We start from the raw sequence: 16,688 nt of genomic DNA, 5'->3' as shown, positions 1-16,688 counted from the left end.
CCTCTGATAGAGTGAATAAACACCTTCTATAATTCTACTGAATGTAGGAACATATTATGACATGAACCTGCAAGACCTGGAGCGTGCATCAGTTAGCCTTGTCACCAGCACTAGTGCAGAATTTCAAACAGAGGGATTACTCAGCTCTTAAACCTGGAACATATTCAGGCAGATGTCATGTTTAGCACAGAATACCTGACTGAATCCACATTTTCCTTTAAAGTGGCAGTGCAGTTTCAAAGCAAACTCCTTGGCTGTCCTCAATTCTTGCTTTGCTCTCTTGGTGCCTGGGAATGCAGAGGAAACTAAACAACCCCTGTCTTAGGTGTGAATCTCACTGCATTTCTTTCCACTGCATGGCCCTCTTTTAGATATAAAGGTTTCAACCACTGCTACTGTGGACTGCTTGACTGATGCATGCAGAGAGGACATTCAGTCCTGATGGCCAAACTAAACCTAGTCTGAAGTAAAATTTGGAAGACTGTGTGTAGTGATGATGTAGTGTTCTCAATGCCAACATCTTCTGTTTGCTAATTCATTCCTGTGAGGCTGATGATTTCCTAATATAAGTATAGCCTTGATGAGTCTCTAAGTTTGTTAAAAGTGTTTCTTTTACAAGTCTTTACCAAAGATCTGTAATCTTTGTAAAAAATAAAGAGAAAAAGCAAACTTGACGTGAGACAGTAGAAACCTGAAGTGAACAACTTTACTGACAAAGCAAATTAAATGGAACACAGTGAGGAAGTAACAGAATATTGGTTTCTAATGGACATGCTCATGGCATTTGCCATTGTCATGCTCTTCTGTTCAAGAAATCCTGAACCAAACTTTGTACTAAACACATTACAATGCTCAGCAAGTCACTGAAAGTAATTAAACATAATGAATGAGTATGACATCTCAGTTTGCATCTTGACCTAGTTCCTAATATAAAGTGGTTTCTTGCAGTGCTGTTCTCTGAGAAGAGAGGTCTGTGGGCCTTTGGCATGTCTTATCCCACTTATGCAGAGATTCAGAAAGGGGAAAGCTCGTGTATTCTGTATAATCAACAGATCTGAATTTCTTAAAGGAACTTGTACATCTCCATTACAGTAACTGAGAAATATGCAGATTAAATAAATGGAAAGTTTCTGATATAGATAATACCACTTCATAAGTTTGATAATTTCCTCATATTCTCTTTGCATTGAAATATAAGATAACATAAATCAAAATTGAAGTGTGACGTTTTCTGAAGTAAGTGATACAGGAGTTGTCTTCTCTAGCTTGGATGACAGGCACTGCAGGCTTTCTGCAATTCTTCCTCTGCCTTTGCATATGCTTCCAGTTCTCCCTGCTATTTTTTACTCTCACCATCTTGGATGCATTTTGTTGAAATACCAAATAAAAGAGGAGTTAAGCCCAGATTCTCAGATTCTGTACCAAAATCACTGGAAGTTAATCCCTTAAGTAGTTACAAGTCTGGTCCACATTGCCTGCATTCCTCTTGTTTCACATTACATTTTTTTTCCCCATAGAAAACATGGTGAATATAAAGCGATCAAATGGCCCAGATTCAGAGACAATCTATTTTCATTGTGATGTCTTTACATCTCAGAGAATTCATCAAGACATCTTTTATATGCCACTTTTGTTATAATCTTGAATACACACAGCCCAAACTCAGCTCTAAACATTTTTTTCATCAATCTGCTTGCTAATAAAGCTTGCAGGTTACTGTATTTATAAAATCAATATCTGATGGTGTTGTGCAATAGGACATTAAATCTGGCACAGCTTCAGCTGTACAGCACAATATAAATATACTGATACGTGTCTGGTGTAATACCTTGTTTAATCTCTGGTGTCATTAGGAATGCCCTAAGGGTTGTGCCATTCCACAAACTGTATCTCAGAAATGTGCAGCTCTGTTAGCAATTGTGCAGGTGTATGGAACATATGTAAGCATTATTGAAATCTAATGGACAGTGCACTGTAACCTAAACTGGTAATGTTAATAAATCAATTGATTGCTCTTTGCCTTGTTTTCGCCTTCCCAGCTTTTGCACAAAGGGCTCCCTCTTCCTCTGTGAGTGTCAGGGTTCAGCTGGAGACCTTGGGTTTTATATGAGCATTGGTACTATGTACACCTTCCAGTGTGCAGAGAAGAAGAAACCTTTAAGTACAAGAAAAAGGAGCACATTAGATAAGCTCAGAAATGTTAGATAAATCAGTGGTGCAGTCTTTGTTCATGCATTCACTGCTGCTTTTCCACCTGGAAAATAATATAGCAGAATTGGAGTACATTTGTGCATGTCAAAGAAAATGAAAAATGAGTCAATGAAAACAGCCAGAGAGGAGTTTTAGATTAGGATTGATTACTTGGAAAAAAACCCAATAACAAGCCTGAAAAAATACATATAGAATGACAAATGACATGGTGAAAGGAAAGTAGGGGCTTCCTTTCTTCTGCTTTTGCTATACAAAAAAAGGTGAAAGACTGTTCGATGAGAAGCAGGAAATTTCAGCATGATAAAGCAAACTCATCTCCATACAGTATGCAACTAGAGTGGGGAACCATTACCACAGGAAATTAAGGCCACAGCCTCTCCTGAAGCAATCAGTAAAGGTATATAGGTATCAAGAGTATGATGATGGTGTTTGAAAAAGGATATTAATCCTCTTCTCTCAGGACATAAGACACTAGAGTGCTACCTAATAAGATTCCCACACAATTTCTGCTGCATATTTCTTATAGTTCCTTCCTCAGTGTGATCCCTCGAGATTCTAAAGCCCCATGTTTGGAGGTGTGACAGAAAGCCAGTCTTCTGCAGTAAGTGCATTTTATTATTCTATCACTTGGGATTTATTGCTCATGCAAATTCCTCTCCTTGCAGAGGTGCAGCACAGCCAGCTGCATTTCAGGGTGGGGTTGATTCAGCAGCACTCTACAGAAAAGGTGTGCTGCTCCTGTTTGACCTGCATGCTGCAAAACTGGAGATGTCTTGCAAGATGTGACTCTCCTGCTCAAAACTCATTTCAGCTGATTGTATTGAATCCATATGCCCAAGGCCGTATATAAACGTGAATTCAGGATTTTTTTTTTCTGAGCATTCAAAAAATAATCACCTGTGATTAAATTTCTTCTTGCTTGTTCCATCCCATATTTTGTACATTTCCCAGAAGATGGTAGCTTGCATTCTGTGCACTATGCCCTGAAAGTCGTGAAGAAGAGAATACACAAGATTTTGCTGTTAATGCCATTTTAGCTTCTACAAGTAGAAAAAAATTAATTACTAAAGGAACAGAAATGAATATACCCCCTTTGCAATATGAAGGTCATAATCTTGACTCCATAACTGAAGAGTTATTCATATTTTTTTTAAAGCCTGCCTCTGATTTAATTTTTTTTTGCAGTTTAACTATTTAGTATTTAAATGTATTACACAAAAATGAATTATTACATGAAGAACATGTGCACATCCCTTCAGAAGAAACCTGTGTTTTTTCCTTTGTCTCATTCTGCTATCTGTGAGCTGCTGCTTTACTGTCTTGGTCTGATGCCTGTATAGACAATTTGAAGTTTATATAAATATAGAAAATAAATTTCAGTGCACTTTTGTCTCTTCAATACGAGGTTTAGTAGAAAGAAATTATTTAGGATCTGAATTTGTTGCATGCAAGGAGGATGGGAAAAATTACTATCTTTGATGACACAGTTAGGTCAACACCTGGTATAATAGAAAGGATTGTTTCTAGCAAATTGTGCAAGTTCCCTAGAATACCACAGAAATGTGATTTATTATTAGAAATTACTACAGTAATTTGAATTTGCTTTCTACAAACTTCCTGGGGGTAATATGCTATCCTCCTTCCCTTCAAAGTTCTTATTCCTCATTGTGCATAACCTGAAAATCTGCTGCAGGAGAAAAATAACATAGCCATCAAACTCCCCAGTTTTCCAATGAACATTGTATTGTGCAGTTCTGTCACTACTTCTGGTTGCTGAGGCTTCCTTTAATTTCAGTTATAGCAGAAATATCAGGGTCTGTTTTTCTTACTGAAGATGGATTGCCAAGAAGAACTCTCAATGAGTGCATAGTTTTCCATCTGGTAGGCAACTGCAATGCAAAGAGAGCACACACAATGGCATCAGAGGAGTGCAGGGGTGGCAGTAACCTGGCCATAACAACATATTGGAGAGATTTTTATTTGTAAGACTTCTGCCAGCACAAGGTCAGAAACAAAATACCAACAAGAAGCTTATAGTATGGATGGCTACAGCTTTAAAAAATTCTGATAAACTGGAATGCAATTCAATATGTGATGTGTACTATGCAACAAATTGTTCTCCAGTAGGCTCTTTTGCTATAAGTGGAGCAAAAAAAGGCACACATACTCAATAAAGGCCCTAAAAATCTTAAAAAGCCATACCTATATAGTAACAATTTAAGATGACAGTGAAGAACACTGCTTCCCAGTGTAAAAACAACTCCCTGTCATACACAAAAAGTACAATGCTATATTGGAATAGATAAAGTCAAAGGGCAGAAATATAGACTTTGGCAGGTTATCTGGTGTCCACTTTTGTTGTGCTTTCTTTTTCAACTGATCCTGACGTGATTTTTATTTCAGGTATTTGATAAAAAAACTTTCTGGAGTAGGAAAAAACACATGAAGTATAAAAAACCTTGTGCTGAAAAACCAGGTTATAAAGAATACCTTAGAAGCCAAGCTTTTAGAACAGATTAAGTGTAAATAAATATATTTTTCTGCATTTTCTGACAATTAGAAAACAGATAGATGAAGTAAAATTCTTCATCTGGAAAAACAGAGGAGCAGCTCTTTTTACCTCAGAGTGTGCATGATGTCCTTGTTTCCTTATCAGCTGTGGGGAATGATAATCTTGAGTATTTCTTTAAAAATTCACATCTAGTTGAGTGCCTATCTAGCACTTTTGTTCCTGAAGTAAGAGCTCTGTGATCTGGAAACAAGCTGGTGATCTCATCTTTCTAATAATATACTTCAAATACTAAATTATGTATCATTTTCCTCTGATTAAGAATTTGAAAGCATATGCTTCTATGTTGTATTTGTGCTTATTGTGTTACATTCCCCTGAGTACTTTGCAAGCAAGATATAAAGTAAACTATTAATTATTAGTATTGCAATTAGAGTAATCACAATGAAACTAAATATTAAGGAGAGTGTGATGAGTATCAAAAAATCTGATACTGAGTATAGATCCAAGTTCTTATAGAGGTACATGTTCCTAAGCTGTCTGAAAATTTCTGAAAAACAACAACTTTTTGGTGGTTGGCTGCCACTTTCAATGCATCTTGCAATTCAAGGGAGTATATAAATCAGAATGAGAGTGGTTATGTTGTTAAAGCATAAGCAGAACACATCATGTTTTTTCTATCCCAATATTTTGCTCTTCTAATCTCTCCTGCTCCCATCTCCTCTCATAAATGTGCAACTGACAATGTCTAAAACCTGTTCAGGATCAAAGGCTTTGAATTGCTTCATCCATAATGTTTGGGTTTTGTCTCAGTCTTTTCTTTCCTATGCTATACTAAAATAATTCCTTGCTCTGTGTGGTGTAAGATGGGAAGAGCCTTCTCTTGCAAAACAAAATTGGAAAGGGGCACATTTTAATTTTACAAATGCTTAAACTACAGTTCTCTTAAAGCACACTGCTTTTAGAGAATGAAGTCATCAAATATTTGCAAAAAAAACCCAAACCAAAACAAAACAAAATAAAAAACCAAAACCAACAAAAAACCAAAACCCAAACAAACAGAAATTGCAAAAACAGGCAATAAAATATCACCAGTTACTGTGGAAAATCCCAAATTCATCTAAATTTACCAAAGAAAATACTTTCTAGTTTGAGTCTGGTAGTCAAGTCTATAAGTATTCCCTTAGTATCTTGCCTTACAAAGCTTTTTGAGATCTTTGCAGAGCAGTCTGGAATTCTTTGGTATTCTGGGGGAATATTTCACTATTTCATTATTTAAAAATTATATACAATTCCAAATAAATATTTCCAGAAGGCAAACATAGCCTATGAGTGCTTACTTATTTCATTAATAAATTTCCATTTTAAAAAAAGGGTAATTTGACATTCAAAAAGCAGTACCTTTAGCAGGTATGTACTTCTCAAAGGTACAGTATGTACCTTCTCAAAGGTTTAAGTTAGTTTCACCTGCTTGCAATGGAGTGACTTCTGGATCTTTTGTAGCTCAGAACTCAATGGAAAATGTGAGTTTATGCCAAAGGCAAGATACTGCTGAGCATGACACCTGCTCTGAGGTCACACCTGCTTAACCTGTGAGTAGAAAGCTGGCAAAAATTGGAGGGGGTGGGTGTGTAGGGGTGTGTGAAGGAAAGGAGCCCTGGATTAGTGGTAGACACAATTTCCCACCACCAAGAAAGTGCTTTTCTTATGTCTATTAATTTCTGAAGCAGCTGGAATCTAGCAGCTAGGAACCTGTTCTTGAGAATGCTGGGGTGTGGACTCACTGCAATGCAGGTAGAGATGAGTGTCTGACCAGGTGTGACAGCCTCAGGTGCTTGCCCCAGAAAAGGAGCATTTTCTGTGTCCCTTTCTTCTGCCACAGCAAATTTTATCCTAAGGAGGACAATTTTCAACCATTTTTTTCTTGTTCTTTCTATGTGTGTGCTACATCCCTGCAGGGAAAGTCTATGGAGAGCTCCTGTGGGAGCACTGGGGACACAGCCCTGAGAGGGGACCTGTGCTGAGTGACAGACACCATGTGGCCTCTGGAGGGGACAGAGGAAGAACATCACTGAGTATGGGGGGAAAGGGGTCCCACAGCTTTGTACTCTGAGGTGCCAAAGTGTTTGGGAACTTCAAGACCTGATTGAAATGGTTCCAGTGTGGCATCATGCTCTGCTCAGGGAGAAAGAATCAATATAGTGTAGGAGTAACAATTTCTGTATGTTTGTGAGGGCAGCAGTAGAAGTGTGGTTATGTCTGACTTTCATATAGGTATTATTATTCATAATTTGTATTGACAAGGCAAGTAAGGAACTATGGCAACCAAGGCAGTTTATCGAAAGCTATTTTTGTCTGTATTGTGATTTCCCCACCTCTTCCTTTTATTTTACTTCTCAATACATATATAACCTTTTCCAGCAAAATCGATTCCTCTGAATCAATTCCTCCTCATACCTAATAGTGCCTTGGTAACCTGATCAGCCAAGAGAAACTTTTCCTGCATTTTCCACATCATAAACATGTCCGTGCTCCTAGATCATCTTCTGTGAGATACAAAAGATGAAACAAATATGAAAGGATGTTAATCTTCTGAAGATTTTGGACAGAAAAAGTGTTTTCATCGTGGCATAATATGGCTGCCTATGCTTGTGGAGTTATTTATGAGCAGCCTGGAGAATTTTACTTTGATGTGTAAGAGTATTTTGGCCTGTGAAATCTTCTGAAGTGGACACGAGAGTGTTAATGAAATAACTTGCATCAGGGAGGAAACATGAAAGTGGAATGTGATCTAGTTTGCTTCTTAAATCTGTGTAAATGATGAGAAGAAATGCCCATGCTACCTCGAGCCTGATAAGGAGTGATAAGTGTCAGCTGGACCCCTGAGCTCAGTGGGCTTGAGCAGAGAGGGGGGCAGAGGGGGCCACAGATTAGGAGATTCCAGCAAATAAGACCTTTCAGAGATCTTTGCTTACAAACACAATAGTCCAGGCAAGGGGGAGGCAATGACACATTTCCTTGACTTTTGCCCTGATTAAAATATTCTGCCAGAATAGAAGTTTAAATCTAAACTGGAGATTTAAACTGGAGAAGAGGATGTGTGTGTCTGTGCCTGACCAATCCCTCTCCCTACAGACACACACCCAGACTGGGCAGTGCCCAGTGCTTGGGCTGTGTGCCCGTGCTCTGCCCACGAGGGAGCTGCAGATCTGCTCCAGAGTGCTTGACAACGCCTCTGGGTGATGAGCACAAGATAAATTGCATTTCTATTGATGTTTTCTTCCTATAAGCCAAGGGACTGGCTTATAAGGTACCATCTGGGCTGGATATGAGAAGTTTCAAACTTTCACGTTATCAGTTGATAGAAAAACTCTTTGCTCAGTGAGAAAAGCTAAACTAGGGCTGCAATGATATTTGAAGGACAAGACAGTACAGAAAGAAGTTCCCATCAAGTGAAACAGCTTAATTTTGTCTGTTTGGCCTCTCTGTTTTTGAAATGGGATAGTTCTATTATTGATCACAATTTTGAATGCATAAATATTATCTGATGATTGGAAAAGGAAATTGCTTTTGGTAGAGCAAGCGAATGGAAAAGGGTAGAGGACTGCCATTGATATAAAGGATTTTCTATGAACTCCAAAAGAAACAGAAGATAACCACATACAGACTCCTGTGCCACTGGAACAGGAAACATTAAATGAGGCTGCTGGGACAAACTGGACTTGTGTTCAGCCAGAAAACTGTGCAGTACTGTTGAAAACAGCTTTCAGACTGTATATGCTGCTGCATTTCAGAGGATATCAAGGGGTAAAAAGTCCACTGTGGAAGTTGTATAGGCATGTTGCATGGATTCAGTGGGAAGGTCAGATAAAAGATAAATTCTTAGAAACTGAAAAATAAGAAATAAAAATTGTATGAGGTTGGGACTGCAAGGTGATGGAAAACGAGTTCAAAAACAAAGGGAGACTGGAGGCACAGATAAAGGCTGTGTTGTGAGTAATGAACTGGGAGAAAAGAAAGCACACAAATCAAAGTTTATATTTATGCATATGTAATGATGCTACTTTTTCCATGAGGTACTTGGAGGCCTAGTATGTGTATCTGTAATCAATAAAGTAAACTAAAAATTTAAAAATTCAATACTTCAGTGGGCTGTATCACTGCTGGCCTCCTTATTCTATTTTGATTTGCACAGGTTAGACCACCAGGGCAAGAAACGTGACTCCCTGTGCTGATCAGGTATTACAGCAGTAGGCAGCACTGTTTTTGCTGCTGGCCATGATGCTGTAGAGAATGTGTTTAGCACACCCAGGCCATTCCATGCTGCTGGCCCCAGTGCCAGAGAACATTCCATGGTACACTCCCGTCATTATAGGCACAGTGCCAATGGTGCAGACAGCTTAAAGAACAGGGGTTTTTTGTTGTTGTTGCTGATGCTCACTTCAGCTATTACACTAAGACAGTTTATTTAGCTTGCTGCAAATTACTTCCATAGGAGTTCTGGGAAAGGCAGAAAAGTTTGCTGCTGTGTTGATGCTGTGAAGGTTAAGAAATATTGACTTAAAATACAAGAAAGGAGGGTTAGATTAAATATGAAGAAAATATTTCTGAAGGTAAGCAGAGCAAGTAGATCATATTTGAAAAGGCTCAGGAGAGCTCTTCACCAGGGATTTTTTGAATACATTGGATATGTATCTGTCAAGGATAGCTAATCCTGCCCTCAGACAGAGACAGATGACTTCCAGATGTCTATTCCACTCTGTGGACAGCAGCTCCATACCTGAATATTAAATAGGAAAGGCAAGGATGTGTCCCCAGCTATCTCTAGTGCACCAAGCAAAGGGGGAAGATGAAGTGAAGGGGACTGGAGGGTGACCTGGCTCAGAACTTTCCTTCTGCTTCTTATCTCAGTGGCACCCAGTGTGTCCAAGGCTCAGCATGACAGATTGCTCATCTGACCCAGGAGAGCTTTTTTGTTTCATTATGTTGAGAAAAGCACGCTTGGCTTCTGGAGAAGGTATGGATAAAATGGAAGAGAAAAGTATTTTGTGATCATATAAATAAATACCATTGAATAATTTACAGCTTGGATATATGACGTATCATCTGAATCCTTGACTTAGTAGCCCTAAGATTGTTTCTCAGCTTGTACCTGAAAATGATTTCCTAAACTTATCCATTATTTCACCTCACATAAGAAATCCTCCAAATTCTGTAAATTCTCTTTCCTTCTCCAGCTGTGATTATTAGTTTAATGATACAAAGTTGGTAATTTGCAATATAATCAAAGTGGATTTTCTGGATTCATCATTATCATCACCACTGGAGCCATGCACAGTTAGCCTTTGGGGTCCATGCCTGCTTGCTGAACATAGGAAGAGAAAGACCTGGAACTCAGTTTGTAACTTATTTAAAGTCATTCAGTGTTTACACATTACTGTGCTTCTGGTGGGATCCTGTCTTACATCTCATTGCTGCTTTTCTTCTCTTATCCATCTTTTTAGCTCTGACTTACTAAGTTCTCATTATTTCAGCTCCCTCTGGCTCCTCCTTTTGTCTTTCTCTCACTCATTGTATCATTGCTACATTGTTTTCCTATTAATTCTTATTCCCTATGTGATTTTTCCTGCTCCCTTTATCATTTATGCTCTTTTACCCTTTACATTTCTACTTTTTTTCATGTCTGGAATATGTGCAAAGCCTGTTTTTCCTCCTCTTTGTCCATTCATGGGCAAAATGTGTTTTTGTGGCCCTTCCTAGGACTGCTGATATGATCTGCCACTACATAAAAAGGCTTGTGTATCAGCTGTTTCTTTCCGAGCAGCTGAAAATGGGATACTGGGTTGGCTGCTCTGTATATGAAAATATCATTCTTCTAGACCAAAATTTGATTCAGTACTAGAGAAAGTATTCTAGCTGCAGTCTAGAGTGTCCATGGTCATCTGCAGAGCAGACATCTTCCATCAATGTGAGCTACAATTAGTCTAATCCAGGAGTAGATTTGCTGTGTAGGAAAGGATGGGTCAAAAGAGCAAAGGCCCCTACAATGGCAGTGCTAATATTAGATGTTTTTATGATTGTAGAGTTGTAGCTGTGCATTGCCTTCACAAGTCTTTCAAGCATAACTTTCATTTCCCTCAGGTTTGGATGAATATTTTCCTTCAAAAGACTACAGACAAAGCATGTCACTTATGATCACAGTGTGCATCAGGCCTCTGGTCTGGAAGGGGAATGAAGGCACCCCTAAAAGCAGGCAGGTGAGCTGTAGGATCAGACCCTGTGTCAAAAGTTACCTGATGCACACCACAGCAGCTTGCTGGGCTGAGCCAGAGCCTCATTTCATGAGTGTCAGGGAATGAGCATCAGTTTTGTAGAAAAACTTGAGCCCTGATTCTGTGTGGTGTTTCCAAAAGTGACTCAGAGTTGAGTGCTTCCCTGTCTCATTAATGGTCTTGGTCCTGGGAGGAATCTTTCATTTTTTCTTGCATTCTGTCATAGCATAAAAGCAACACTTGAAGAAAATCCTTGGGGGAAGAAGTCTACTCTTATTTCTTGAAGATGTGTGCATTCAAAGGGAAGCTGGAAAACAAGCACAAGCAATTTTAGTCTGTCATTTTAGATATTTTGTCAAATGTTTATGGTCATATTTCTCAAATGCTTTTATATCTTAAAGTAACAGAGTTGAGCCAGACACTGAAAGACAGGTTAAGCTCACCTGACAGCTTCCATTTGGTCTCTAACTCGGCCTTTTGGCATCTAATGCAACATAGTTAAAGGATGTACGCCACAATAATAAAATAGCTTTAGCAGCAACAAAGTTTTAAAGAAAAATACAACTATTTATAAGCTAAACTTATTTCTCCCCCACATTTTTGCTCTTATTGTGGCCTGGTTGCCTTCTCCTATGAAACTGTGTCCACCACACCTTAAGATTTTAAAAATGGGAGTACTTATTATTAAAGTTCTGGACTATGGAAAAAATACCTTTCCTCTCTTTTGAAATGGTTAACAGAACTAAAAATAATTAACTAGACTTCCTCCTTCAACAGAACTTAGCAATTTCTTGGAAAAGGTTTGGTTTTTTTTTGGTTAATGTAATTCAAGGAAATTATGTTGTAAAACTTTCTGTTGATGGAATTCTGCTCTGTCTGGATTTCTTCAGCAATGTCCTCTGAAGATTACCTGTGGAGATTGTCACTTCAAAAGAAACAATGTAAAAATTAAGTTTTCTGATTCAGATGCAGTTTATCCCTGATTGCAGTGACATAGATCAGCCTTTTTCATTGATTGTTTGTTTCACTCATTGGACTTGCCAAGCAAGCATTGATTAGAGAGAGTGAACTTGATTTTTTTCCTTACACATCATTGCCAATATTATTTATGTAATTCAGTGAGCTCATTTAGATAAGACTGTAGAGGTGTAATATTAGCATACTCCAATATCGAGAGAACAACAGTGACTATATTTCAGACTTGAGAGTGCTTTATTACTATCTGGGGAAAGAAAGAGCACAAGTAAATATTCGAGACCCAAACTGAAAGTTCTTCTCGTTGGAATTTCTCTCCTTCCACCTCCTACTGCACATATGGAAATCCTTGCAACAACAGGAGATCTTGTGAAATGCCATAATTGTAATGATAATGAAAATAGTAACATAAGTGTTGAGAAAAGGTGTTGTCAAACAAGTGCAGGTTCTCAAACTTTTCTGCATTAATTACAATTTGTTTTTCTTCTCTAAGTGAGGACTTTGTCTGTGTTAAGAGGTCCCCCCACAAATCTGTCCACATCTTGAACAGTGAACATAGAGCTTAAGGGGTATTTTAGTGTGGGGTCTTCGAAGTAGAGTAACAATGGAGAAAGGGCAAATGACTTAAAGACAGCCTCAGGTATCCTATAAACACGTGTTTAGTATACGATTTTTTTTTTGTGCTATTGTCCTGTATCAGAGCTGTTCAAAATAATTCATGCAGTCTCTCAAGTTATTAACAGCCTCAGAAAGCAGTTTAGAGAGACCAAATATATCTGTGGCTAAATCTAGTGCTGTTGAAGAGCAATTCACTGTCTGATTACAGCATTTGAAATGTGTTAGGAAAGTCACATTGTGCTTTTATCCAGAGAACCCAATGGTAATGCAAATAGCAGCATTAACGGCCAATAAATTAATTATGTTCAGTAGTGAATTAATAATATAATGAAGAATTAATTCAATTTTTTAGTGAAGATCATCTTAAATATTTCATTCCTCCTCTCATTTTGTTTCACTATTCCCCACTGTGATCAAGACTTTCATTGCAGGCACCTGAATGACTAGACAGCTGCATACCCTGAGCACAGACTTTAAGATTTAGATAAGATCTTAATCTAAGAAAATGTTAGCTCTTCTTTTTTAAGCATATTCCACATTGCAAGGCTCGTAAAAGAGATTTGTATTGTACAGTTTAACTATATCTGGTGGGAATACTTCACAGTAGACAAGTTTTCCCTTAGGTTTTTCATCCATGTTTAGTCTACATTTTTCCTGATGTGTTGCTTATTTCATTGTGTGCAGCATATTGGTCTTTCTATCTGCAGAGCAAAGACAAACTGCTCATGAATTACCCAAAAGGAAAACAAATAGGAAAAAATCACTTTATATAATAAAAAAAAGGAATTGAAAAACAAGGTGAGACCAAGGCATGAAATCTGAGAGGAAATATTCTCCAATTTGGCTGTTAATACCTAGCCTTTGGTAGTTCAGGAAGCTTCTAGAGTGAATCTCTTCATTTCAGCAATGTTCCCCTGCATCCCTTCAACTTGCTAGGATTCTTGTAAAGTCTGAAAAAACAAAAGAATCAACAACATTTAAGCGTAATAAAGACCTTCTGAATAGCAGGAACAGATGTGTAATGTCTTACTTTTGAAGTTCAACTCTACTAAATCAGGTTTAGTTAAACTCCAGGGCTCAGGTTACTGTAACATTTGTAAACAGAGGAGACAATGCAGTTCTTGCCATCAGTAGGAAGCCTCACTTATAAATTACCAGGATGGACAGGTAATTCTGGAAACGCCTTTCATTTCTGTGTGGTTAGATGGACTTCTTTTCAGAGACATCAGTGCTCCCACAATGACCATGTTAAGAATGCCAGTCCCATCCATTACATCCTGCACTCAGGGGTGAGATGTCACACTGTTAACATATCATTAACTTATGGGACAAGTTATATATGCTTTTTCTTCCCTCAAAGACCAAAAGAACCTTGAAGTATTCAAAATTTCTGAGCTAAATGACTGTCCATGACAGCTGCTGGAATTGTAAAAGTTAATAACCAATGCTATGCAATCAATCTGTCAGATTTTGGTGAAGTAATTTACAGGAAATCAGAAGTCAGCAGCCACTATAACAGGTTTTTCCAGAGGAGCAAGATTCTAACGTAGTGGATAAGTTGTTGGTTGTTATCCATAAACAAGGATAGCTGCTTTGTTCCTTCAGCAGCAGGAGAGCACCTTCTTCATCATCTCAAACCCTCAGTACACAGGCAGGATGCTCAGTTGTTTATGGCAAATAGCATGTGCCTCTGAAGGCAGAGTCCATCACCCCTTTCCAATTCCCGTGGGGGAAAAAAACCAGAATTCTGCTTTACACTCTTTCTGGATTCTTGACATAGTCAGAGCATCTCATCTCACTGCAAATGTTTGGCAAATTTTATCCATTGAGGGAAAATAGATAATCTATGGAAAAAAATTGTGTGAGCCTGCTGTAAACCTTAATAGCCTGTCCTTATAGAGTAATTTTAAAAAGCTTTATCCTGTCTCTTATTTTGATTTTATTTTTGGTTTGCTGAATGAAAAATTTGGTCCTGCAGGCCAAATGTTTTAGAGAAAATCATACCTTTTATTTTTTTGGCAGATATTTGTGAGAAAAATAAGAATTAGATCGCTTTTAAATTTTTTTTCTCTTGTCTAATTCAGCCTGTTAGATGTAAAAGTCATGTACCTTACAAATCTTTATATCTTCTTTCTAAAAATCTTCTCAGCTGCATCTTTGTGACTCACCTCTCTTGCTGTCAGCAGCACTTATCTTCATTGCCCGACACCCTGTGTAGTTAGGAACTCAATCCCCTCACCTCTACCTTTCTTGATAACATTGTAATAGCATGTCTAGGTAGGGTAAAAAACACTGGGAAAACTTTTTGAATATTTAATAATTGCTCAGTTCTTTTAAAATTTCCTTCTAAAGCATCATTCTAGGTGTTGGTGCTATCCATACCCTCTCTTGCCAGGTAGGTGCAGAGAAGGTACCCTGCCTTCAGGACAGCTGCAAGCTCTCATGGTGTTCCCAGTGGCACTTCACTGGATGGCCTCGAGGAGAAACCTCTGCATTCATGAGCTGCCAAATGCCCTCTTGAAGTAAACCAACTTATGTGATTGCACTCAGTCTCCACAAAGAATGGGGCCAAAGACCCGACCAAAATGCATTTTCCTTCTGATTCACTGCCATGGATTCTATAGACAAGGCAAATTATTGTGTCTGGTATCACCAGGTCAACAGAAGGCAATTCAGATACAGGGAGTTACTCCAGGTATGTATGTAGCCCTTGTCCTCTCACAGCAGCAAAGGATCATGCTTGCAGGGGATCATCTACAGGGTTAATTTTGCACAGAATCAATTTAGACAGTTCAGCTAAAACATTTTCCACCTGTCAGCTGAGCCAGCCTTGCCATGTCTGCCCTCAAACTTCCCCCAGCTGTGTCAATGCTCAATATCTCTCTGCATGCAGAATTCTGCCTCTCTTATTTAATTTACATTAGGATGTACCTTCCACGTGTGTGTCTCTGTGCCTTAAGTATAAGAGAACAGCTGAAATGAAAGAAAGTAAGAAATCCACTTGGAAAATAATATACAATGATTTAATGTAACCTGTGTCCTTTGCCCAAGGACCCTCTCATTATCCCTGTCTCTTTAGCTTTGGTGTTCGAGACAGAGCACTGTGTTTAATTATTTACTGGTTGCTATAGTGTTGTTAAATGAACCTTTGAGACTGTCATGTGTTGGGTAGAGCTGTCCCCTCACAAATATTAAAACAGATCTGCAGCAATATAAGTTTCCACAGATTCAAGAAACCCCATATTGCCATTTTCAGAAAGCAGAAAAGAAGGAAAAAAAATCAAACTCTAAAGTCTGCATTTATTGATTCAAAAAACTCTCAGAAATTAATTAATTTCTCTTAGAACTGTACCCCGTTCTTTTTCTGCTCATTGCCATTTCATATTATTTCAGTGTATAAAAATGAGTTTGCAGGCTTTCAGATGCTGAGGCTGTTAACTTGCCAAATCTCTCCATATTCAGACAAGTTCAATCTGTATAAAGAACACAATGATGCATAAAACAGATACATTGCATTATGCAGCAGTCTAATTTATTTCATGAAATATATAACAAATGAGCAAATATATTTTGATGCCACAGCCATGAACATTGTAGGCTTACAGCAATTCAGCATGACCGATGGAGCTGAAAACCATTATTTGTGAAGTGTGAGTTGATGAGTTAGAAAAGTAAGACATCTTGGGCATCCAGATGAGTATTTTTATGGAATAATGCAAAAATTTATGAAGGAGAAAAGAGATGACCAAAACAAAAGAATGAAAACAGGCATGCAAACTGAAATATTCTGTGGGGAAAAGCCAAGACTGGTTTGCACCTAAAAAGTTTGTTGTATCTGTTAAGAAGCAACAAATGGATTTAGTCTAGTATTTCATTTTCCTTCCTAAGACTTGCCACTTTATCTTTGCATAACTTATACAAAAGCACTTCAATAAAACATTTGCTTACAACAGTTTTTCAAAGTATTACCATGTGCCATGTGAAGAACTTATCTAGATAAAAATATTAAAAATCTGAACTCACTTTCCATCCCTTTCAGAGAATATTGTTATTTTTCTGGGAGAGGGGGAATAAAGAAAGACAAAACCCAAAAATATATATCC

The 16,688-nt window shown here is 38.1% G+C and overlaps 1 long non-coding RNA gene across 3 annotated transcripts in view; it reads right to left on the bottom strand.

Moving 5' to 3' along the window:
• Positions 1-696: 696 nt before the first annotated feature.
• LOC148224958 (uncharacterized) overlaps positions 697-16,688 on the bottom strand; it is a 51,073-nt gene continuing 35,081 nt past the window's right edge. The window contains exons 3-7 of one of the 3 annotated variants that reach the window (XR_015801806.1): positions 13,440-13,535; positions 11,014-11,299; positions 4,041-4,100; positions 3,109-3,194; positions 697-2,155 (exon numbers count right to left, since the gene is read on the bottom strand). This is a non-coding gene — a long non-coding RNA (uncharacterized LOC148224958). The remainder of the gene's footprint in view (positions 2,156-3,108; positions 3,195-4,040; positions 4,101-11,013; positions 11,300-13,439; positions 13,536-16,688) is intronic. The other 2 variants (XR_015801807.1, XR_015801808.1) reach the window with 2 other exon arrangements.

This window comes from Sturnus vulgaris, chromosome 2, assembly GCF_052056855.1.
Source record: "Sturnus vulgaris isolate bStuVul1 chromosome 2, bStuVul1.hap1, whole genome shotgun sequence".
Lineage (NCBI taxonomy): Eukaryota > Metazoa > Chordata > Aves > Passeriformes > Sturnidae > Sturnus > Sturnus vulgaris.
Note: the sequence above shows the minus strand (reverse complement) of the source record. Positions and strands in the feature narration are given on the sequence as shown.